The sequence below is a fragment of the Melospiza melodia genome, chromosome 3 (assembly GCF_035770615.1).
Source record: "Melospiza melodia melodia isolate bMelMel2 chromosome 3, bMelMel2.pri, whole genome shotgun sequence".
Lineage (NCBI taxonomy): Eukaryota > Metazoa > Chordata > Aves > Passeriformes > Passerellidae > Melospiza > Melospiza melodia.
Window position 1 is genome coordinate 8,916,733 of NC_086196.1, and position 24,435 is coordinate 8,941,167.

Sequence of the window (24,435 nt, forward strand, 5' to 3'; positions counted from 1 at the left end):
TGGAAAAACTTATTTCTTTCACTATTATTTTTAACTCTGATATTTGTTTCTATTATGTACAGCTATGTTAGCATGGATTTGCATTTCCAATAGTTTTCTTCAGGATAGTAAAAGGTCAATTACATATTCTTCATTAATCCCACTTGAAATGTACCAACTGGATAATGATTAACCATTAACTTACCTTTCAAGGAGCTATGAGGTAATCACTTTAGTGTAGGCTTGAAATGATACTGTCAAAATTTTAATTGAAATGGGGTGCAATGTTACATCAACTGACTTTACTAAGTTAAGCATATTTTATCAAACTCTTTGTAAGATAAATCTGTAATCATACAATGAAGATTGCTTCAGCTGGGATGATCTATTAGCTATAAAATACTGTTGAGTGATATTTATAAGGCTACATTTCTGTAAGTGTATAATACTTTTGTATAGTGCTTTCAAAAGCATCATGCATTAACAACTTCATGAGAACTGCATCAGTATAGTTAAGGAACAAAAGAAGTGGAGGCTGTGTTAAGATCTGGCAACTGTTTTAATGAATACTTTTATATCTGCCTGATTTCATTGAAAGACAATATAAACAGGCATGAGTTGAAGGATTATGGTTTAGAGTAACTGCAGAGACTGGCTGTTAGAGTGGGTATTATCCAGTCTAAGTCAACATGAATTTCAGTTTCACAAGCAGAATCCATTTTCATTCCTGGAAATCTTGTCAGAGCAGAATATTTGCACTGTACTTGTCCAGGATTGCTAGGCATATCTCAGCACAGCAGGAGCTCAGAACATAATGTCTATAGATCAGATATTCTCACTGTGAAACTTCAGACCATTATCACTGGATCAAAATGTCCACTCTTACAGATCTGAGCTTGATCTACTGAATGTGTCACATCAAAATGTCTGGACATAGTGGAGTTACTGTAGCTTAAAAAAAAGGTAAATACATGTAGATCATGTCTAGTGCTTTTTGGCCATATTTGACTCTTTGATTTACACTACATAACACACCCACAACTATTTTTGGGAAGAAAATTTAGCAGGACTTTGGAGTTCTTGCTGTCAGCCACATGGCCTTAATACTCCTTTGTGGACAGGAAGTATAAAAACATTATACCAGAGGATTTTGCTTGCAAGTTCCCAGTAGGCAGTTGCAATACAATGATCCTGAACAATAGAAAATATCTTGGATGTTGTGACCTGCCAATTCAAGAGAGCAGACCTGAAGCCTTTAATTTCCGTCAGCAAATTACCAGGCATCTTATCCCCATTGAAGAGAAAGGTCACGTTGTTGTTTTCGCAGGAGAGACATGCTAATGCAATACTGATACAAAGGTAGAAGGTGGACCAGGGAGTTAATGTGACTGACTGAGACACCTGGTTTTGGTGCAACAGGACCTGAATACTGGATGCAAAGCACCAGCGAGGAAATGTAATCTGCTGTTCTAAAAGAACATGCTTAAATTCTTTCTGCAGTCAGCACAGAAATAGCTACAGCTCTGGAGGCTTCTGGAGAGCTGTAAAGTAAAATTACACTAAGTACTTAGATGTTCTGTTATTGAAAATACCTACATCCACTGGCAACCTGAACTAATGGTGTCTTTTAAAAGATATAGCAAAGAAGTCAGCAGAGGACCACTGGGTGTGAATCTTTTTTCTTTTAGGATCTCAGCTCATCCTTCCAAGGAAATGCCTTAACTGCCAGCTTTTGGGGTTGTTTTCGCTCTTTTTATAGTTATGGAGCCAAAAAAACATGAGTGTAAAATGGTGAGACATGGAGCTAGGCAAGACAGAGTCCAACTCTCACCTGGAGGGGAAAGAACTGGACATTTTGTGCCTGCTCTGTTACATTAACTGAGGTCTGTAATGACAGAATGAAAAGAAAAATGGTGTTTGTGGATGAGAAAAGAAATATTTTTGATTATTGATAATGAATAAGTAACTTATTAATGCTGACACTTTTACTGAGATGTATGAGACATTTGTGTCCCCTGAAGATAAAAACATTAAAGCCCACGTAGCAAAGCAGTGCTGCAGTGTTTGAAAGGCACCTGTCAGACAAACTGTCAAAGCTATTCCATTGATTTTATTCAATGTATATTAGAAAACTGGATGGCTTTATTGATAAAGTGAAATATTTTTCATTTAATTTATACTGCTGTTAGCAAAATTTTGTGGGGATTAGTTCTGAAATTGAGTTACTTGGAGAAATTCTATAAAGAATGTACATGAAAACTCAGGTGAATTTGGCATTTCATTACTGCTTATCATGTTTCAAGAAGGTGACATCTCATTGCTCATTGTCACAGCACATGGCTTTGTGCTCACTCTCATCACAGGTGTAAACTCACAGTTATTTCTGATTAGTACAAAGAGTCTTTCAAGTCACAGCCGCTCTTTTCTTCTCTACTTATTTTGGTACACCCTTAAGTTCCATATTTTGCACTTCTTATTCTCTTTAGGTAAGAAATAGGGAGGGAAACAACCTTGTGATATAAGCATGAGAGCTGCAATGAGAACAAATCCCTAGGGAACCTTCAGTCATGCCACACAGAGCAGAAATCAAGCATTTTCTTGGAAAAATACTTGAATATAAGCAGCTAAGTAATTACTGATGTATGACTGAACTAAACAAAATGTCAAGCAGATTATGAGTCCTTTGGCTGAACTTTTTCATTAGAAAATGGTGATTCACTCATATTGAAACTCTGCAAAGGAATGTGCAGCTCTAGTGAGATGTTCTCCTCATGGGGAAACCAATGTCCAGAGCAGCACCTCTGTGCTGGAAAGTTTGCTTTGAAACAGCATCTGGAGCACTCACTGTGTCCATGGCCACAGAAGATGAAAGACATTTATTCATAGAGTAGAGCAAGGAAAAACTGCTCCAGTACTGTGATTGAATCAAATCTGGATGAAGGAAGTTTATTGTTTTTGCTGATGTTACAGAAATTACTGGTAATCAATAATTTGGGATCATTATCATCAATACAACAGATAATTCACTATACTAGACACATACAAAGTATAAATAGATGCTATTCTATAAAAGTATAAATAGATGCTATTCTATAAAATATAACATTCTAATCCTATCCCACCGCTAATCCTACACTCATGCAGAATGATGTGCACAGTTCGTGGGCCCTCTTTGTCTCCCTCTGAAATTACCTGTGCATCTCATATCCTGAGAATGATTGTTCCCCCTTTGCAAAATACACGTTTTCATCTCCTACAGGTGATATGTAGGAGATGAGATATGAGCCCCTGCAGCTCCCTATAGTTTGCTGGGGCTAGGACTGGTGCAAAACACCAGTCCCACAGGCACACCAAGGTGTGAGTCCCCATGTGTGAGTCCCTCTCCTCAGGCTAGACACAGATGCCTTGGGGTGGCCCATGGGAAGGCTGCAGTCGTTGCAGGGCAGCTTCTGGCAGTGCCACACCAGCCTGTGCTTCACAAGAGTTTCTTACACCCCTATCTCCCAGTAAAAAAAAAAAAAAATTAAAAGAGTCTTTTATACTTCTTTTCAAGCTGGCCCTTTCTAAGATTGAAAAGTCTCCAAATAAATACCTGGTCGCTGGTTAATCTGGCTGGTGGTCATCTTCCTCCCAGCAGTACCAGTCTGTTCAAGCACTTGGGCTGATTGGCTTTCAGAAGTTTGGGTTTGGGTCACTTTTTTATCATTCCCTGACCACAATTAATGACTTCACCTTTTTGGATCTTCTAAGAGATTGAATGGATTGATTGCAAGTAGTAATTAAAATTTTGAAGAGGGATTTGAAACTGGGTGCTTAGTTTTTATATTCCTGAAATGAGATGGCTTACTAAAACCTGTTATGAAGGATGTCCCAAAAGGGAAGACAGGTAAAGGGATAGCTGATTGCTGCCTAATACAAGGCAATACAGAGGCAGATTCTCCTCAGAGGTGTTCAACAAAGGGACAAGAAGCAACAGTTTTAAATTTCATGAAGGGAAATATCAAGGTTGTATTTACCTATAGAAAATCCCCATGAAAGTAGATAAACACAAGTTGCTAGAGGATTTGGGATATCTCCATTATTGGACACTTTCAGAAATTGACTGCGCAGGGCCAGGAGTAACTAGAAGTAAACTAGAAAGAAATGTTACATAGAGAAGGATGTCAGATTGCCTTTGGTCATCTCTTCCAACCTAAATAGTGCTGTGGTTCAGCACTTCCACTTTCATGTACTTAGTGCTCTCCTGAGGACAAATACCTGCTTACCAAGAACATGTCTGCAGTCTAGTAGGACAATCAAAGATCTCATCAAGAGCACTGCATCTGAAGTTGTAAGCTTCTCAGTGCATAAGCAGCAAGTTGGCAGAGTCTGGACAGATAAAGTGTCTTAAATTCTCTTAAACATCAAAACAGATGCAATTGTTTTCAGGACCCAGAGAAATATAGGAAGGTAAGACTTATAGAAGAAAGGGTAAGACACTAAAAAGTATCTGTATATCAGTGCTAACTGCAACACTATTGGAAAAGAGCTGTAATAATTTAATAGCCTGATTGTAAAAGGTAATTTTGGTGCAACTGGCTTAATAATATTGCCAACTTTAGACTAATAATAAATAAAGTATTGGTTCCATATAGAAGGTATGATTCTTCACTTTATTCACTTTATTCTTCACTTCACTTTATTCACACAAGGTGCAGCCTTGAGAACCAGTTGTGAAATTGGTGTGTAATGATGTGGAATGTGGGCAATAAAGAATATAACAGGAAATGCATCAGCTGATCAGGTCAAACAGCTGCTTTGAACCCAGGATTACTTGGAAAATTCTGAGACAGCCTGGGTTACAGGCATACATAGAAAAAAATTAACCATGGAACTCATCAAGTTTCAGTGTCCTTGCTAACTAGCACAGGCATGTTCATCTCTTCCACGGACATTCAAACCTGCATTCTCCCCTTCCTTTGTCAAAGCCTTAGACAGTGACTGACAGAATAAGTAAACCATAGCTCTATTGAAAATTGTTAGGAAACTACGGATATCAGAGCCATGAAGGCAGACTGAGATAAAATGCAAAGTGTAATAGTCACTCTGATTTGGATGCTTATTTTGATGAGTGAAAACAGACTTGAGCCTGCCTTCCCCACCAGATCAATATGCATTTTTCCTGGTGTCTCAAAGTGAGCAAGCACTCCTTTTGAGATAAAAAAAAAAGAAAAGCAAAAGAATCTGGAGAAAAACCACCCTGCTTCGGTACCTCCAGTCGCCTCTCCTGAGGGAGTGCCCTAGCTTTTAATCTGCTCAGCCAAGCGGTTCACTACTCCCCTTTTTCAGATGATAGATGCCATCTGTGGCTGCTTTGCTGTCTGCTGAACTCTGTGCTTAACCTGTGGTAAGTGGTGCAAAGATCACACCTCACAGACCCTGCTTTCCCCAGGGTTTTAACAAGCTCTTTGTCTCAGCTCTGAATCATGACACAGGTGGGGCAGGAGCTAAAAAGGCTCCTTTCTACATTTGCATACCAGGGAAACTGCAACGCCAAATGTAGACACTAATTACAAGTATGTTCTGGAGTTTATCTTTTTCAAATTGCTCCTCTTGATTGTGGATCTGAAGTTGATAGGATTTTTTGAAAGTACTTTATGTCCAAAAGTTAGACATGAGGCCAACTAGATGGAGAAGAAAATAAAAATCTAGTGATCATGTTCAGGCTCTCAGGAAAAAAAAAAAAAAGAGAAGGAATCTGTTGCCTAAACAGCATACTTTCTTGAGGAAATGTATCTATAGGATACAGAGAATGCTTGAGTATTCAAAAGCCATCAGCAACAATGAAAACCAGGAGCAGAAAAACTAGGAACCTCTCTCACTAAAATCTCATTCTCACAGGAGTTTGGCTGATTTTCTTGCTTTGTTTGCACTTTGTGGTGTAAAAAGTTCAACAGAAAAAGCTCAAAAGTAAATTAGCCCTGACTTTTCTGCCAGTTATTTGGCTGCAGAGTAGTAGAAATTTTGGAGCAAACATCCTTAAGCTAATGTAAACCTTAAGCCTTTCCCTGATTTCTTGGCAAAAGCTCTACTGTGTGAAGTAAGCCCTCTCCTTTCTATCTCCTTCTACATCAAGTACCTGCTCCCAAAAGAGCATTAACCCTTCTGGGACTATTTATGAATCTCTGAAATCACAGTCTAGAGATCTTTATGGTCGGGTAGAAAGCCTAGGACCAGGTTAGATTGCCTGAATTAGTTTATGACAGCCAGCAGTCAGCTTTCTAAGCACAAGCTGAGTGTGTCAAGTGGGCAGTGTGAATGGCAGGTCTGTCTCACCTTAGAGCAGTGCTGGATTTCTACAATGTTTTGTTCCAATGCAGGACAAGAAAAATAATTTTTTCACCCACATAAAGTCCTCTTCAAAGACCAAATTTAGTTCTGTTAGAGTGTTTTAAATGTATTTTATCCCAATAGCATTCTGCTATACACAGACTCCTTTACTGCTACATGGATACCAGGATGGGGAAAAAAGTCACTTCTAGTAGTAAAACAGAATTTCCTTGTTCAACAGTACAAACCTCCTTCATTAGTATATATGTTAGTAGGTGTTTAATACTTGCCAATAAAGAAAATTTGATTTTACTTTTTTAAGACCTAGAGTTACTTCAGTGGTGGTATAGTAATGGATTAAAGAATATATTTCTTCTCTTTAAAATGGTATCTGTAGAAATAAACATAGAAACTGTTGTGTTGGCTGTTACTGACATTGAAAATTACTCAAAAGTATTAGGAAATTCTAGAGTTAAGTTTTCAGTGCTTGTGCTAAATCCTAGGTATCATTTTTATACTACAGCCTTTAACAACATAAGCATATAATATTTTTTCCACAGGATACTACGTCATTCAGTGCAGAGGACAGACTGTTAGGCCTGCAGTGAATGAAACCATTGTCTGTACAAACCCTGCCTTATGTTAGATACAGTTGAGAACTTAAATACAAAACAAAACAAAACAAAAAAAAAGGGACTTTAGGAAGAGAAAGGATAGTCTTGTTCATCAGTTGATCGAGTACAGGCTGGGTATATTTCAGCCTCTGCCAGATGTCTAGTTTGTCAGAACAGCATAATTTCAATGTTTTCTATGAAAATGAGAGTTGGATAAAGCAGAATTGCAGGAAATGCTGTGCAAAGTGGCACTTAAGCATATTTATCCATAAGTATTTTTTATAAAAATGCATTATTTTATAATACCTTTATAAACACATTAAACATTTATAAATTTTAAATATCTTAATAAATCAAGAGCATGAATAATATGTTTGTAGTTAGCTGTGCAGGTTGTGCCAAGTTTACAGAGCTGTCATATTAAGCCCAACTCAGAAAGTATACCTATCCAAGTAAAAATACTTTGTTGTTTTTAATACAAATTACTTTCTATTAGAATAACTGTTTCATTTATAATTTCAGCAATATTAACTATGTATTGGTTTTGGCTCTGCCTGTGGAGTACATAGGAATATTTGGACATTTTGGGACATAACTTCCTCCCCACAAGGTGGTGGTATTACTATGCTATATAGTATCTTTTCTTCACAGTGAACTGAAGCAGTTTTATTTCCAAAAGGCATAAAATGTCATGCCATTTCGAGCCATGATCAGAACAATTTAAGCTCACACATATCTATTTAAAAGGTTAAATAACCCCACCCACCTCTACTTTTAAGACTAAATTATCTTTTTACAGATGTCTTTACCTAGATTTGCCTAGAGAGCAATTCTGTTGTAAGAACCCAAGAACTGAGGAATCAGTTTTTCTGTGGTGAGAGGTGTGGGATCACTTCAGTCAGACAGACAACAGACTTGTTTCTGAGGGTGCACAGCTCACATCTCAGGGGTCTCCGGGGAGCTGCTGACCAGCACATCCCAAGGTGTGTGGCAGAGAGGGTTGATTAAATTGGGCTGTGGAGGGCCAAATCCCTTTCTTTTATATAATTGATTAAAACCCCACATTCACCACTGAAAATTCAAAATTGCTAAACAGCTAGATAAATTAACAATTAAATAAGTCTCAAAGTGATATCTCCAATTTCTTCCTTGCTGAAGGGACTTATAAATCACCTAGTTCAAATTTTAAGGGAAAAGGATCCTTAAGGAAAAGGGAATTGTGAGATTATCTAGCATCCTGTTCAATCCAACCTTGAAAACCTCTGGTGATGGGGACTCTACCACATCCCTGGGGAGGGAATTCCAGTACTCTAAACACTGTCACTAATATAAACAAGTCATTTCTAAGGGAAAGGTGTTGTAAAGATTGACAGCTTTAGATCTCTCCTCTATTTCCTGAAACATAAGAACACTAAGCATGCTGAAAATCCATTGAAATATTTGATTATTCTGAAGCATCATTTAAGCACATTCTTTAAGCAGAGCAATATCTAAAGTAAGACAATACATCGGATTTTAAGGTTTTCACTTCAGGGGAAATATGGGAACAAGCAGATTATCCATAGTGAAATTTCTTTCAAAGCTTTAAAGAAGCCCAAAACATTCTACTAAACAACAAATAGGTGCAACTTCATGGGAAACAAATTTTTAGAAAGCCAATGGTAAACCAGCCAAAGTCTGCCTTCAAAATCACACACATAATTCACATTGGGGAAGTCATGTTCTTAATTATTCTCTTACAACCTGCTTCTTTGGCCACTGGCACATAAAATAGCAGAATTTTACATCCACATAAATGGAAGCAGACTTTGGCACTGAGCGCTTTCTTCAGGAAGCTTGGTCATCTGGGAGCATTACTGATGGATCTGCATTTATGTGACAGAATTTCATTTAAACTCAGCTCAGAGGAGGTATTTTTGCTCCAAGCTATGAAACAGAATGATCATGTTAGTCATTTTTAGGACAAGATTATCTGGTGTGAGAAATGGCCTGCTCTGAATAGCATTGCTTCAGAAAACAATGTGCAAATGTAAGAAATCAACAAAAAAATTCAGCAATAATTTGACTGCAGGCACCTGAGACTCCTGTAAAAATTGAGGGCTCTACCATAGTCTAAGACATGACAAATGGAGACATTCTTTATAAATTGGATGTTTTATATTAAAATCCTTAGCAATTAAATTATTTTCACTTTTCCCTTGAACCATATTAAGGAGAAATTAGATGAGAAAATTATTACATGCTCATGGTGTGTTTTACTGAAGCTCCCTAAGATGACCACAGAATTACTTTTTAAGGCATTTTCTCTCCAGACTTTTTTTTTTTCCCAACAAACTGTCCTGTTAAGACATTTTATTTTGTAAATTGAGGGGCAGGGAAGGAATGAGAAATTTCCTACTGGAAAAAAAGAAGTGAATTAATGATACACCATTGAATATTGCTTCATTCTGCAGCAATCACTATGTGATCATATTCATAGGTAGGAGAAAAGTAAATAGGAAAAATAATTTGGTTAAATGGTAGCTAAACCAGCTATTTTTATGGTCTTTGCTCTTGTGTTTGGAAGATTATAGACTGCTGGCTGTATTTCTTACTTTGGCCTCTGAATCTGTGAATCTTTTGATTCCTCTTTCCCTGTTTTTCCTATTTTTTAATAATGTGTGATAGGTGGTTACTCACATAACCTGCCACATACTCATGCCAAGTGCACTTTCACATTAAGATGATGATAACATGTAAATCTCAGCTTCACAGTTTCTGTCAGCTGTCTGAGGATTTTCTCTGATACCTTTTTGGCCTTAAGAAGTGTGAAGAGTTGCACACGTGTATTAGTTATTTCTAATTCCATATACACAACTTTGGATATCATGGTACAGGAATTCACATGCAGGACCTCAGGTTCCTCTTCCATGAGGATTTTAGACCACCTAAGTTTTTGAGATTAACTGCCCATTTCTTGCTCCTTCTTGTAATTTTTTGTGTCAGGCTACCTCAGCTGAAGCAATGGCAATAGTTCCCATCCTACCTCAGGCTCACATCTGAACTTCTCTTTGACAAAAAAAAACCTTGAAGCTTATAGTCCTCCTTTAGCTGAAGCAGTAAATAAACCTAAGTGCCCCAAATGTTATACTTTCCCAGGTAAGGAAAGTTTTAATTATAGTTATAAAGATAGTTATGCAAAAGATGGGCATTTTATTTTACCTATATAATTCACTTATGTCTGGCACATACTAAAGCCTGGAGTTTTCATAGAACCAGCTGCAACTTTTGACATCAGTGCTTGAACATCACGGGAATCTCGTTCATAACATGACCTATAAAGAGGCCTTAATTATTCTTTGGTAATTAATGTAACTCTAAAACATATTTTCATTCAGCAATATGCCTTCCTGGAGCCTTAACTCTGTACTTAAGCTCCAGGCAGAAGAAGATTTTCTGCCATAATCCATCTTTGGCAGTTTCTGTTGGCCAGTCTTCTCCTCAGAATGCAGGAGTTTGGGACTACCATTTTGAATTATATAACCCTTCCCATGCCCTGAGGACTGTAACTCTTAATTCTGGATTGCATTTCAGGGAAAAGTGCTTAAAATGTATGTGCTACACTGCCTGTTTTCAAGATCCATAAATCCTCTTTTGGCTTTAACATAAATTCCCATTGAAGATCTATCCTTTAATGTCTAGGAAGTCTATGAAAACTTTCAGATTGCTGAAAATGCAACACTCAGAATAAGGGTGAAAAATTCTTGAGCCTGAATACACTGAAAACATTTTAATGATTTCTTTTTTCCTTCCAGCTGGAGACTAATTTAACTAATGCAAAATTTTTGCTGTAAAACCTGACACTGGGAACCAGATCAGATAATGTACAGAACTCTGTACAGCTCTGCATGTTTAAAGATTGCCTAAACTTCATGAGCCTTTTCATATTTACCCAGACCGTTTTGAGGTTTTTTGCTGAAATTATGTTTAACTTGGGGTTTTGACATGACACCAAGTGAAATTCTGTTCCAAATTTTAGTTCCATTCAAGTTTAAAAAAAAAAAAAAAAAAAATGGAAGGGGGGACCATATCCTTCTCTGCTGTAAACCAGCATCTCTACATTACTTTCAATAAGGCTCTGTAAGCTTACAACAACTGAAGAGCTAATCCCAGTGAAGTAAAGCCATGTGGTGAATTGAACCAAAGAAAATGTTCAAACGAGTAAGGCCAGCTGTATAGCACAGGCAGACTCTGCAGCTGGGCATTGGGCCAGGTTTCCCCATTAATTGCCTCCCTATGCTTCATTGAAGGAAGTTTGAAGCCATTCCAAATCTCCTAAGCTCCCCAGCACCACCCCTCTGTTTTTACTCCAGCTGAGACTTCCAGACATTGCTCTCACCAGCAACAAAAATGGGAATTCACACAAAGAAGTTTTCTAAATAGTACTTTGCATGAACTGCAGAAATGGGGCTTAGTCATGAGTAACTCTAGTTCCTGGAGCAGCACTGTTGTAGGGGCTGATGATGAGGATCCAAGTAGAGGAAATGAGGTGGGAGGAGAGGCTGGGGCTGGAAAAACAAGGGGGGAAAGCATATGGGAAAATTAGGGCTGGTCTGAGCTGGTTGCAAAGGAAGGCAGAGGAAGCAGCTCTCAAAGCATAAAGACTTCTGAAAAAGTCTGAATGGAAAAGCAGGAAAGGAAAGTCCAAGAAGAAGTGCATGGGTAAAGTTTGTGAGTTAGATGCTCACAAGGCAGATCCATGTCTGGAAAGGAAACTGAGCAGGGCAGTGTGGGAAGGAATTGAAGACCTTCTTTAAGACAAATCATCAAGGAATGTTGAATGGGCCGGGAGAATGTGGTGGCAGTAAGCAAAGAGACACTGAGGGTAGGGAAGTGAGAGCTGGAGTGGGAAGAACTTCAATTGGATAAAACAGGACAAGTCTGAACACCTGACTGAGGAGCTGGGAAAGCAGAGAGACTTGACATGAACATGGTGGTGAAGACATCAGCAGAAAAGGTCTCCCCTCAGGAAGAGATGGCCTAACACATCAGTATCCAGTAAAGCAGTCTCCCTTAGAACTCTAAAATATAGATCCTCATTTCTCAGAATCAGAATTTCCAGTGGCACCACATCACTGAAAGCCAGAGTAATTTTTATGCTGAAATGATCAAAAATAGCATGTATTAAAATGGTTCTGCCCATCAGCTCTCTGTGCTATCCAGTATCTGTTTCTGACACTTCACATACTCCAAGACAGCACTACTCAATCCTATTGGCAAGCAGTCTAAATTCTTTCTCACAGCCACGGCAGAGACGATAGCAATATTATTATTATTACTGCTATCAATTAATCTCTGAGTTGAAGGGGGGCTTGAAGAGGAAATGAGAACAGTGTGAAAGCCATGGAATGGTATGGAACTGATGAATGAATGAATGAATATGGACAAGCCAGAAGAGCTGTTTTGGAAAGATTAGATATTTTTCTTTACTATGAAATTAACACACAAAACAGAAAAAAACCCACTTAAAGGCTTTTAAAAAAGTTTACAAAGCAAATTTCACAGCTTTGCTGTCAGGTCTTCTGCCTTATGTCTTTCAGAACAAAGACCTCAAATGAATAAGACAGGGATGCAGGGACCCTGTCAGTCAGGGCATGAAATTCATACTTCCCTTTTCCTAGTCCTTGGTTTAGAGGACTGAAACAAAGACTATTTGCTGCTGCCTTCTCACCTCAACTGTACTCTCCATGAAAAGTGTTCATCTTCAGTACTTGAGCGTTCTGTCAAAATTTTCAACTTGGAGGGACTGATGCCCTTAGCCAGACCTCTCTCTGTTCCCTGTAGTTATGACAATAGCTCTGTAATAGAGCTGTGCATGCTAATCACATCATGGGCAAGATGGTTTACTAAATGCTTTACCAAGTGTTATACAATATCAGTAGCTAGAAAACTACACTTGCTTCTTCCTTTTTTAGTCTTCAGAGCCCTCAGACCCCCCAGCCTGGCCAGTGGGAGCTGGCAGAACATCCCCTGGGAAGTGCCATCTGATAGCTGTGATAGAACAGCACAGGGTGGGTGCATTCCCTCCCTCTCCTCCTGGCCAAGTCCTCCAAACATGCAGACTGTACCTCTCTGTAAGTGGGAAGTCCTCAGTTGGTAAGACAGTCAGTTTTAGCTCTCCCTGCAATGCCAAAGGCGAGTCCTGAAGCATGAACGGAGTTCTTCGTGTTCTCCAAGATATCGACTAGCAGAGCCAACAGCAAACTTTGCTCTTTTGCCTTCTGTTCTGATTAAGTCAGACTTTAGGCCAAACATTGGAGTCACTTGCAGTGATTCTATTTCACTTCAAGGTAGAATAGTGTAAGCACTATGACTCTGTATTTATAACAGCCTAAATTCCCAATTCTTCCCTACCTTTCTGTGCAATTGCACTCTGCCTTGGTCCTTGGTTACTTTTTATTTGGCCTCTCTTTAGCTTGTTGTTATGTCTGACAATAACACATACAGCTTTTTGTCATCTGTAGTCTTCAGCTTTTATAGCATTTAGGTTGTTCTGGTGAACTACCATCCCACCTCCCAGTCTTCCATTATCAAGTTAGTATTTGGGGGAGGCTGGGAGAATAGGGGGAACAGTGCATGACATAGTGATTTTCCCTCTTTTAAGCAATTGTATTTAGCAGACTCCATGTTCTTTATCCTAGAACAAAACAACAGAGGTTATATGAAGATGTTTGAAAAGAAAGCGGATGGCATGGAGTGAATTCATTACCACTTCAAAAATTCCCACAAAGGTTTGATTTCCTTTGTTTTTAATTGCCAGCAATGAAACAGTTCACAGTACACTGCAAACACAGCCCCAGCTCTTTGTTAGAGACAGTTGGAGAGGAGGGGAGAGAGGGGAAGGCTCATGAGGAACATGAATGAGTAAGCTTTGCTGACTCTTCTAACTACAGAGCCTGAAAAAGTGCCTATAAATACATTTCCCATGGTGGTAATAGCTGAGCAGGACTTTTGTTGTATGATAAATGGGAATTCAATCTTGTCAAACTTAGACAAGTGGGAATAAATTATAATTAATATCTTGAATACAAAACAACTTATTACATTGATCTGTATTTTAAAACATAACTTTGACATGTATATCATAAACAATACATTTGCTTTACTGATTGTGCTTTCAAGTTACCTCTCTAGTATTTATTGGTATTTTACTACATATAATCTCTTAGCCTATCTAATCCAAATCACAGATGTCAATCACAAATACTATTTTTGGTTAAGAACAACTGTCCATTCATAGTGTATCACATAAACAGACTTATTAAACATGTAAGGTTGCATGTATGCAAATAATGACAAAAAAAAGAGAAGTATGTTTGTCACATGGTGTATCTGAAAGAAGTGAATTTTTCTTTTATTATCTTTCATTTTCCTCTAGGGATATTTATTTTCTGAAAACTTTTTTCAGACAAAAATTGAAAAGAGCTATTGTAGTAACATCTCAGAAAAAGTTTTAGCGAGCATAAACATAAATCAGTGTCCTTTCCACTAAAACATGATAAAAATGTATTTCAAGATGTTAACATTTATGGAAAGAGAATTTTAATCTCATGGATTTATGTCTTGCAAAAATAAAAGTTGCTTTTAGCCACTGATTTTTTTAAATTACCTAAGATACAAAGTTCAGACACTGGATCTTCTGGTATCCCTAGTTATGCTTTTTCACTTTCCTTTAGAAAAGGCCATACAGTTTTGCTCACTTCATGTGCTCATTGTGGTTTACTGTGCCAACTCTATTGCACTAAGCCTTTTACAGGTTTTCTCTTTTTGGTTGTACTTAACTAAAACAACTCTACTAATGCAATATAAAATCTGATATTTTTAGCTCAATAAATTAATGTACTATTTTATTAGGAAGAGAAGATGCTACTTCTAGTTCATCCCAATCATACCAATATCTTCTGAAAATTACTCAGTGAAATCATGGTGCATTTTCTATTGCTCCATATTTGCATAAGATCTGAGAGGTGTTTCTTTGCTGTTTTTAATGGAACAAAAGTACAGACATATTCTACTGTAATCTGATGTCCATAGTTTGAAGCCAGATGATTTGAAGCCGGCAGAGTCTAACAGGATGATGTTTAGTAAATCCAAGTGCCAAGTCCTGCATTTTGGCCACAATAACCCCCTGCAGTGTTATAGGCTGGGGATGGTGTGGCTGGACAGTGCCCAGGCAGAAAGGGACCTGGGGGTGCTGGTGACAGCCGGCTGAACATGAGCCAGCAGGGAGCCCTGGTGGCCAAGAAGGCCAGTGGTACCCTGGCCTGTATCAGGAATGGTGTGGCCAGGACAGGGAGGTCACTGTTCCCCTGTACTCAGCACTGGTGAGGCCACACCCTGAGTGCCATGTCCAGTTCTGGCCCCTCAGTTTGGGAAGGACGTTGGGATGCTTGAGCACATCCAGAGGGGGCAACAAGGCTGGTGAGGGACTGGGAACACAAACCCTGTGAGGAATGACTGAGGGAGCTGGGGGTGTTTAGCCTGGAGAAGAGGAGACTCTGGGGTGACCTGATCACAACTCCCTGAAAGGTTGGGGTTGGTCTCTTTCACCAGGCAGCAACTGACAGAAGTAGAGGACGCAGTCTCAGGCTGCATCAAGGGAAATACAGGTTGAATATTAGGAAAAAGTTTTTCATGGAAACAGTCATAAAGTTCTGGAATGGCCTACCCAAGGAGGTGGTGGAGTCACCATCCCTGGATGTGTTTAAAAAAGACTGGATGTGGAACTCGGTGCCAGGGTTTAGTTGAGGTGTTAGGGCATGGATTGGACTTGATGATCTTTAAGGTCTCTTTCAACCTGGTCATTCTGTGAATTCTGTGAACACAGTGATCTTCAAAACAGGATGAGATTTCAATGCAGGTCTATAACATACCACTCATACTTGCACTCTGGAGTTTCCATAGTATTTTTCCTGCCAAAGAACCACAAAAAAAAATTATACATTTTCTCAATTACATTTACCGTGTGTTTCAGTATTTTTCTATTCACTCCCCCGTTCCCTTCATTATATGTCATCTTCCATGATACCTGCATGATATACATAATTACACTCCTATGCACAAATGCAATCAAATATTGCCTGCTGAGATACATGTTTTATAAATTGTTTGCTTCATACTTCAAAGTTACAGATTCTGGTGCAGCACCACTTCCTGCAAGCCTTCAAAGTTCACTCTTATGAATCTAATGAGTAAAGTTTCTTCCTAGTGGTCTTCATCCTTTTCCTCACCTTAGCTGCCTCTGAAAATAATCTCTTAACATGCTTAAATAAATGTTTATACTCACACATTCTTTTGATGACTTGAGAGGCTACCTAGAACAGGGACTAGACAGTGTTAAAGGAATAAAGTAGTAAATTTATTAAAAAGGCCTTCAGAGGATATACCTTGGGCAGTACAAGAGCCTGGTCAGGGCTACACTCAAGGGTGTAGCCATGGGTCACTAGTTTTCACACTTTTATTAATTTTTGGTCCATTTACATATTGGGGTTAATTGTCCAATTACAGCTTCAGGTTATGAAGTCCCATCCTCCCAGTTTGCTCTCCTCAATTCACTGTTGTTTATACTTTTTGGCCCTGAAATTGCAATGGTGTCCTTGGTTCTTGGGCTGGAAAAGAATTGTTTTGTCTAAACTGTGATGAGAACTTGATAACTTTATATGAAGTTCAGAGATATACTAATGCAGTACAGAATCTGAAAAATATGAAAGCTAAAACTTAAGGCATCACTTTCACATAAAGGTCTCAGCCCTTCTTTTTTTTTTTCCATATGAGACAATTTCTGGGGTGACAGCAAATTGAAGTGTTTATTATTTATTATGTTATATGAAGCCTCACTCTCAACAGGTACAAGAGACAAAAAAATACTGTTTTTTTAACATTAGAGATCACCCAGCTCCCAGAAATACAACTAGATGCTTCTGCTCTGAACAATTGTAAGACACTGGAAGGCAGAAAGTGCATGATAATTGCTCAGGGCAGCTCTTTCCTCTTCAGGCAGTAAGTGGCAGCATTGCAGTAGCCTTTGCTTCCTTATCTTCTTTGTTGTTGCCTTCCTAGGCAGTCCTGCTTTTCTGCTCAAGCTGACAAAACTCCTTCTGCCATTTCTATATCCCTAAAATATAATATTATATTGGAAAGCAATATAGTATATTAAATATAAATAATTTTGTGTAAAATTAAATAAAAAATAAAATTTGCAGATGCAGGGTCTTGTGAATGGAGATTATGCATATGAAAAGCAACCCCTCCCTTTCTATGCTCTCAGGGAGTATTTTGTATCCTTATCAACATTTCTAAAAACTGAACAAATTAAATAAAAGGAAGCCGAAGTATTTTCTTCCTGTTTCTGAAGCAGAGGATGTAAATAGGGTTCTATCTATAGGTAGATATTATAGTCTAGATCCTTATTCTTGAATATTTTATAGCCACTAAAAAATAAGCATCAGATCATTTCATGTTAATTCACTTCTCAGTGATAAGGTACTGGATTTACCCAGTTCTAAAAGCACTTTTTGGAACAACAGCTGTGATTTTTTTCCTAGCTCATGATCATCATCAGCCATAAGGAAACGGCAATCAGAAGGGAGGAGACAGATCTGCTGATGAAGCACAAGCCTGCCTTGTATCTAATTCCCTCTCGAGCTTTGTTTGCTCTGCAGTGCTAAAAGGAGCAACATACATCAGGAATTTAGTTTTGTCACTTGCATAAACATATAGTCCTGAATATGAAATACACCCTTTTCAGTGTCTGCTGAAGTGAGTGGCAATTTTCAGTTGTAGAGTAGGACTAAAGAGTAAATCTTTTCCTGAGAAGAAATGGATTCTCAGGATAATTGAATTTTTGGTTAGGCCTGTCTGTGGTGATTAACTTGTGTGGTCATTAGTTCTTGGGCTGTTTTCACACTATCTGCCTCTGTACCATGATGCTGGATGTTCCTGTCAAAGGTTGTCGTTTTCTCTGGTGTGGCATTTATGTTACTGGCCTTTGCAGAGGAATGAAAACTGTATGATCTCTCTCTTGTGGAAAATTGTCTTTATAAAGATCTAGTTTTCCCATAAGAGCATGGCAAATTGTGTAAGGCAGCTTTTCATTAAAAACCTTTCTTATTAGCTGTCAAGGTTAAGAGGTGAATGAGAAGACTTCTTTATTCTTCAGGGCAAAATGGAGCATTTTCAGTGAAGAACACTAGAAACACTTGCAAGAAAAGGAAAAGGAAAATGGCTTTATAATAATTTGCACCATGCCTGTGTCAAAAAATCATTTTATGACATTTCTGATTCTCCATTTTCAGTAATGTTTTATTAACTGAGGCCTGATTTGATGCTTGGGCATTTTTCGTCATGTTTAGGACAATCAGTCATAGTAATATTTTAGTGAAAATTTTAAAAGAATTAATTAAAAGGATAATACAGTGCATAGTCTGGCAATTATTCAAAATTCTCTTTCAGTAATATTTATGTTTTTCTGCAACACCACATAAAAACACTTTTAATCAGCATGTTTTTAACATACTTTGGAATACTGTGATAATAAAAGTGCTTTGTAAACAGTTACTATTAATTATTACTACAGAATTTTTCCTTCATCATCTTTCTGATCGTTAAAGAGCATTAATGAGAAAGTTTACTCATTGTGAGTAAACACGCATGAGCTGGTTTTCATGAGTGTCTTTCCCTGAGACTATATGACTGCTGAGATGAAAGCTCTCAAATGTTAATGCACTTGAGGTTTATAACATCTCATGTTACTGTCACAGGACATAGGTCAGGGAAGAGAACTGGGAGTGATTGCTCATGATAAACCATCTGCATGTTATTTTGCAGCAACATAACAGGGTAAATTAAGTCCTGGGACGTGTCTACTGAGTTATGAAGTTACTGAAGGACTTCATCTAACATTAATGAGGCATCATTTGAACAAATGGGAAACTCTTGAAATAGGATATCAGAGAACTAATTTCTAAGGAGCTGAAGGGAATAAATGTTGAGAAAAGGCTAACTGGATTTGGCCTTTAATGATGCATAGGGAAAAAGAGGAGAGTACTTCTCACATTTCATATTCCAGTATTAGGCTACAAAAACTGCCCTGTGATCCCTTGAGAAATAAACAAAGTCTTTTTCAGAATTTCTTTTTTCCCTTTGTTTTCTTCTCCTCTCTTCTATTTTATTTTGGAGGTCAAGACTTGAGATTACATGTTCACACACAGAACAATGAAAGAAATCTTTAAGCAGACTGTGTACATTCACAGCTATAAAGCATAAAAATCTTTTAATATCACTGTGCCTACTGTGCTCTAAACTACATTTTGCCGGCTAGTATCCAGCTACAAATGATATGTTTCAGGCTGAGTTGCTTTTTCAGTGATTTACATGTGCTTTTATTTTGTGTTCTGGTTTATATTCTTCTTAGTTCTGTGATAGGGACAAAATCTCTACCTACAGTGGAGGAGGACTAGAGAAATTAAATAGCTCTTTTAAATTTTCCCTGTTTGAAAATGAATTTAATATTGACTACATGATTTGAACTAAGTCTGTAAATGTTCTGAGACCACTAGTTTCAAATGTTAAATTGCTTTTTATTGATACCGATTACAGCTTCAGAATATATAAAGGAAGCTGCCCTTAAATCTATTCTGTTCCACTAATGGGATATGCAAGACTTACATTACCCAGTTAAAGGCTTGTGCATCCTTCTAGCTTTTAAGAAAGTAAACATACAACTAGTTTGTCTAGTGTTTTGTATAGACACAAAACTAGTTGTCTTAGAAGAGATGCATTTATTTATCCCCATGCTCTCAGACTCAAAGAAGCAAGGGTTATGTCCAGCATCCTATACTCTTCTGTGGGATAACTAAATCTTTAAACTACAAAGTGACAAACCCGTGTGTACTCAAATTTGTTCCTACAGGATCCCCTGGAGGAGAGCTGATGGGAGTGAATGGGGTTAATACCAGCAGAGAATTTGAACCATTTGTTAAGTGGGAAAACAGCATAAACTACCATTGTCATAAGTCTCTTTTGTAAGCTTTATAAGAAATTAGAGATGTAAATAAGGTACAGGAAATTATTTTTCTTTCCAGGGAATTAGACCATTTGATTACAGCATGCTTTGGTTATTTAATAACATCTGGAGAAGCTATTTCAACTGCCTTCAAGATAAAAATTAGATAAAAATCTTGGAACATAGCATTTCCTATAAGTGGAAATAATGTGGTGTATGACGGAGGAAAATAAATAACAACTCATGTATTCATGTTATTAGGCAGTGCTCAACATTCATTTTTATATGAAATTATGAAGTTCTTTTACCTTATGTCTGTCATTTGTGATGAGTAATTTCTATATTGTTGTCTGTTGCTACATGAGAGGAACGTTTAAAACACTGCAGGTATTTTTGGGAACCACCAGAAGCTAGCAGTAGAAATGTTAAGTTAAAAACCTTCACAGTACAATAGATCTCCAGATCTTTCTACTGGGCAGAGAGAGGTCTGCCTCTAAATTTAGCTTTTGTCTTGTAATCTGTAGGATAATTCCAGGACATTTCAGTTCACTCAGACCAGCAGCAACAGTGAAAATAAAGCTATGATCCTTCAAGTCATGTTTGGGTTTCACTCTTGAGCCTTTTATATTTGATCTGTAATAAAATAATTCAGTGTAGCTGTTGGTCTCAAGGACCTGGGCACAAGTGAACTATTTTAATTATTCTTATGGGACCTACTGCCAGTGAACTATTACATTTTTTCTCTGAATTTCCTTGTCTTGAAACTGAGCAACCAGATTAATATCTGTTTAGTATTTATTATTAGCTGTGAATATTCAAGCAACACATTCGAGCTAAATTCAATAAATTATTGAAATGGTAGGTAATGTAGTTTGCAGGTGACACTCACAGAGAGAAAGAGAAGAGAGAGGAGAGGAGAGGAGAGGAGAGGAGAGGAGAGGAGAGGAGAGGAGAGGAGAGGAGAGGAGAGGAGAGGAGAGGAGAGGAGAGGAGAGGAGAGGAGAGGAGAGGAGAGGAGAGGAGAGGAGAGGAGAGGAGAGGAGAGGAGAGGAGAGGAAAGAGAAAAAAGGAAAAGGAAAGGAAAAGAAAAGAAAAGAAAAGAAAAGAAAAGAAAAGAAAAGAAAAGAAAAGAAAAGAAAAGAAAAGAAAAGAAAAGAAAAGAAAAGAAAAGAAAAGAAAAGAAAAGAAAAGAAAAGAAAAGAAAAGAAAAGAAAAGAAAAGAAAAGAAAAAGAAAAGAAAAAAAGGAGGTTTTTACAGGTCTCATCTACATGACAGATGAGCAGCTGTTAGAAATAGTACCTGAGCTGAATGGTCTGGAATGACTATGTCCTTTAGCCAGCTGTGACTAAATACACATACCCAGCAGAATGAATTACATTAGATTAATTTACATAGGAACAACAACAATTTTCTCTATGCTGATGTTGTAATTTCCTCTGCATCAGGGCACTCTTACTTATCTGATTATTTAGTTGATCAGCAACCTAAACCATCTGCACTCAATTAACAATGTCATTCCTGCTAAAAGCTGAGCTTGTGTGATTTCTAGGGATATTCATAAGCTTCTTGTTAGTTTGAAGAAATGCTGTGCTTACTTAAGTAACCATTCATGGGAAAGGAAGACTTGGCACTCACTGTAGGTACTATGGCTCCTATCACATATCCTCCATTGCTACTATGAAGAACCTTTTGAAGCAGACATTATTAAACACCCCTTAGCTGCCAACCCTTCACTGGGACACTGCAAAACAAAGTGGTTCAAAACATGTATGAGTTTTGGACAACTTGGGCAGGAGTCACTCCATGTAACTTTGAATACCTGCAAGGTACAGGTTAACATCCAAGCTCCTCACCCTTGGTTCCTTCTGCCATCAACAGAGGGAATGAGTCCTGTCTATGATAGGATCCACCACAGCATAGGCATTCACAGGGTGAATCCTACCAAACTGTAAACTGTGGAGTTTTGGTGATGAAAAGAGCCTAACTAATCTGAGCACAGATGTTCACTTTATAGTTTTCTGAAGTGAAGTAGGAGGAATCCAGCAAGGTTTTGGTGCTCTTTGAGAATCTGAAATGTCTGTCACCTGTCATTTTTATTTGCCATGATTCTACTGTTTTAAATTCAGATTACAGTGGAGATTTTCAGAAACTCAGCATACTCTCAGAAAACATGCAAAAAGATGAAATATCTTTAATGGACAGCAGGAAGGAAAAGGAGCAGTGAAAGAAGGAGGCATTGCAAACTGTAAGATGGAGATGTTATACATTTCATTTCTGGCTGACAAATGGCATTCTAGCACTTTGCCACACTTTCCTGCCCTGTGTCCATAATCCTCAGAGTTCCCAGATCACAGCAGAGCACTCCCTCCTGTCTGCCTCTTGGCTGCTGGCAGTGAGTGCTCTGTGTGACAGGTGCGAAGCTGTGTCTCATAAAATGTAAAGGTATTTGTGTCCCTATTTTTGCTCAGTTACTCTTTAGGGATGGACATTTTCCTGTGGCTATATGCCTGGGGCAGATGTATCTGTTTTACAAGCCAGTCTCACTCACTGATTTTTCAAAATTTGCACTAATGAAAAAATTCAGCATTTCCTTTCCAACAGTAGTTACTATATATATCAGAAATACTCAGTAGTAAAATTTCAATGTTTATTTTTAGTTAGGTACAGTAAAAATTTCACATGCTAAAATGCATATTAATGCAATGATTCTTTTTCAATTTTTTTTTCTCCTTAAAATACATTTTTCTTCAGTTTTCTTATTCCCATTATCAAAGACTGATGATATAATTTCCCTTCCTTTTCCAGATATCCTTTTTCATTTAATTCTAAAACTTTGCATTTTCAAGGGAAATATATCAGTGTATAAGGACTCGGTTAAACTTCTCCAAGGCAATGCTCTGGAGCAAAGTTCTTCTACTTCTCGTAGGCAGTGATGTGGGTGCTCACTGCTCTGAGGAATAAGCTTTGTTCCTGAAACAAATTGGCCCAAGAGGTGTCTTGATAGTGTTCTAGCAATGTCTAGTGTGCTAACTGCCAATTGTTATTCTGTTCCTTAGAGTCTCTTCCTATTCATAAAGGCAAAACTTTCTAGATGCCTTTCTGAGCACTGATGAGCCAGCATCCAGCCTAAAGTAATCTACATTATTTCATCATGCAGTTGTACCCAGTGCATGGCCTTCTTTTTGTGGACCTTACTTTCTGTTATAATTGAAATCTTGAACCCTCTTTTTTTCATGTTTATGCAATCTCTTTAGATATGGCAGCTTTCCAAAACACAACTTGTATGTAACAGTATCAAGACTACCTCATATTTTCTGTTTATATCACATTAAGTGAATGAAGTTAAATATTCAAATAGATTAAAGCTTGACATGTATTCCTGTGCTGGCATAATCGCACAATCTAAATCAAAACAAGATACAATGACTTAGGAAACTCAGATATATACTTTACATAATTATCTTAATAAAGACTGTGTCAGTGCCATGTTGGCAAGGATGTTACATCAGTTATAACCAGCCAGATTTATATTTATGCTGTGCAAGAGAAATGTGCCATTCAACAGGCCAATAATTCACCAGTTGTTGTTCTTCATTTCTTAGTGATTTTCTGTGATGAAAAACTCAAGTCATGTTGAGACACATGAGTTGAGCATTATCTTATTACAGCCTGCACAGGAGCATCTTCCAGTCTTTCAGAGCTCACTCCTCAAGGAATGCACATGGCTAAAGGTCTGTAATGCAGTAACTTCCAGGCAGGGTGATTGGTTATTTCCCTCTTTCTCCAGAAGAACGTGAGGAGAAGAAGTGGGAGAACAGGCATTGGTTCCTGTGTTTGATAAATAATTGCCTTTGCTGACATCACTCTACTCATGTTATGATTATTGCAGTCTTTCTAAGGATCTGCTGACTTCAAGCAGGGATCTTAAAGGAAAGACAGCACAGATAAGCAAATAAGCCAGCCCTTTCCTTGGAAGGCATAAAATTTTCCATTAAAAAGCAGAATATAATATTTGCTGGTGTTGAGTCTCCCTGGAGAACACATTTCTGCCAACATGCCCATTTTGTCATTTTGAAAGTCTAAGAACAATGTTAATTTTTTTAAACATGGTTTATTTTTTAATTCCTGTTTGAGGAGGTAAAAGAGAGTTTCAGTAGTGTTAAAGAGCTTTCAAGTAGCTAAGGGGGAAATGTAAGAACTAGCTGTGTTAATTGCAGTGTCTTCAAACACATCTGTTAACAAAATGTGCACATGCCTGTAGATTTTGATTACCAGAGGACTGTGAGATTTCATGCCCAATTATGCCAAGATATAAAGGAAGGTCTTAGCAGTGGCATGTGGCCACCACACACAGGCCCCAGACTCCCACTGCAACCTGGTGGTATCTGTGGCACGTCCCTGCAGGCCTTGTCCTCGCCCTCGCAGGCAGAACTTTGGTCACCATGCAGCAACACTCCTGCTCACGTTTCTGTATCGTGTTACTGTCACCA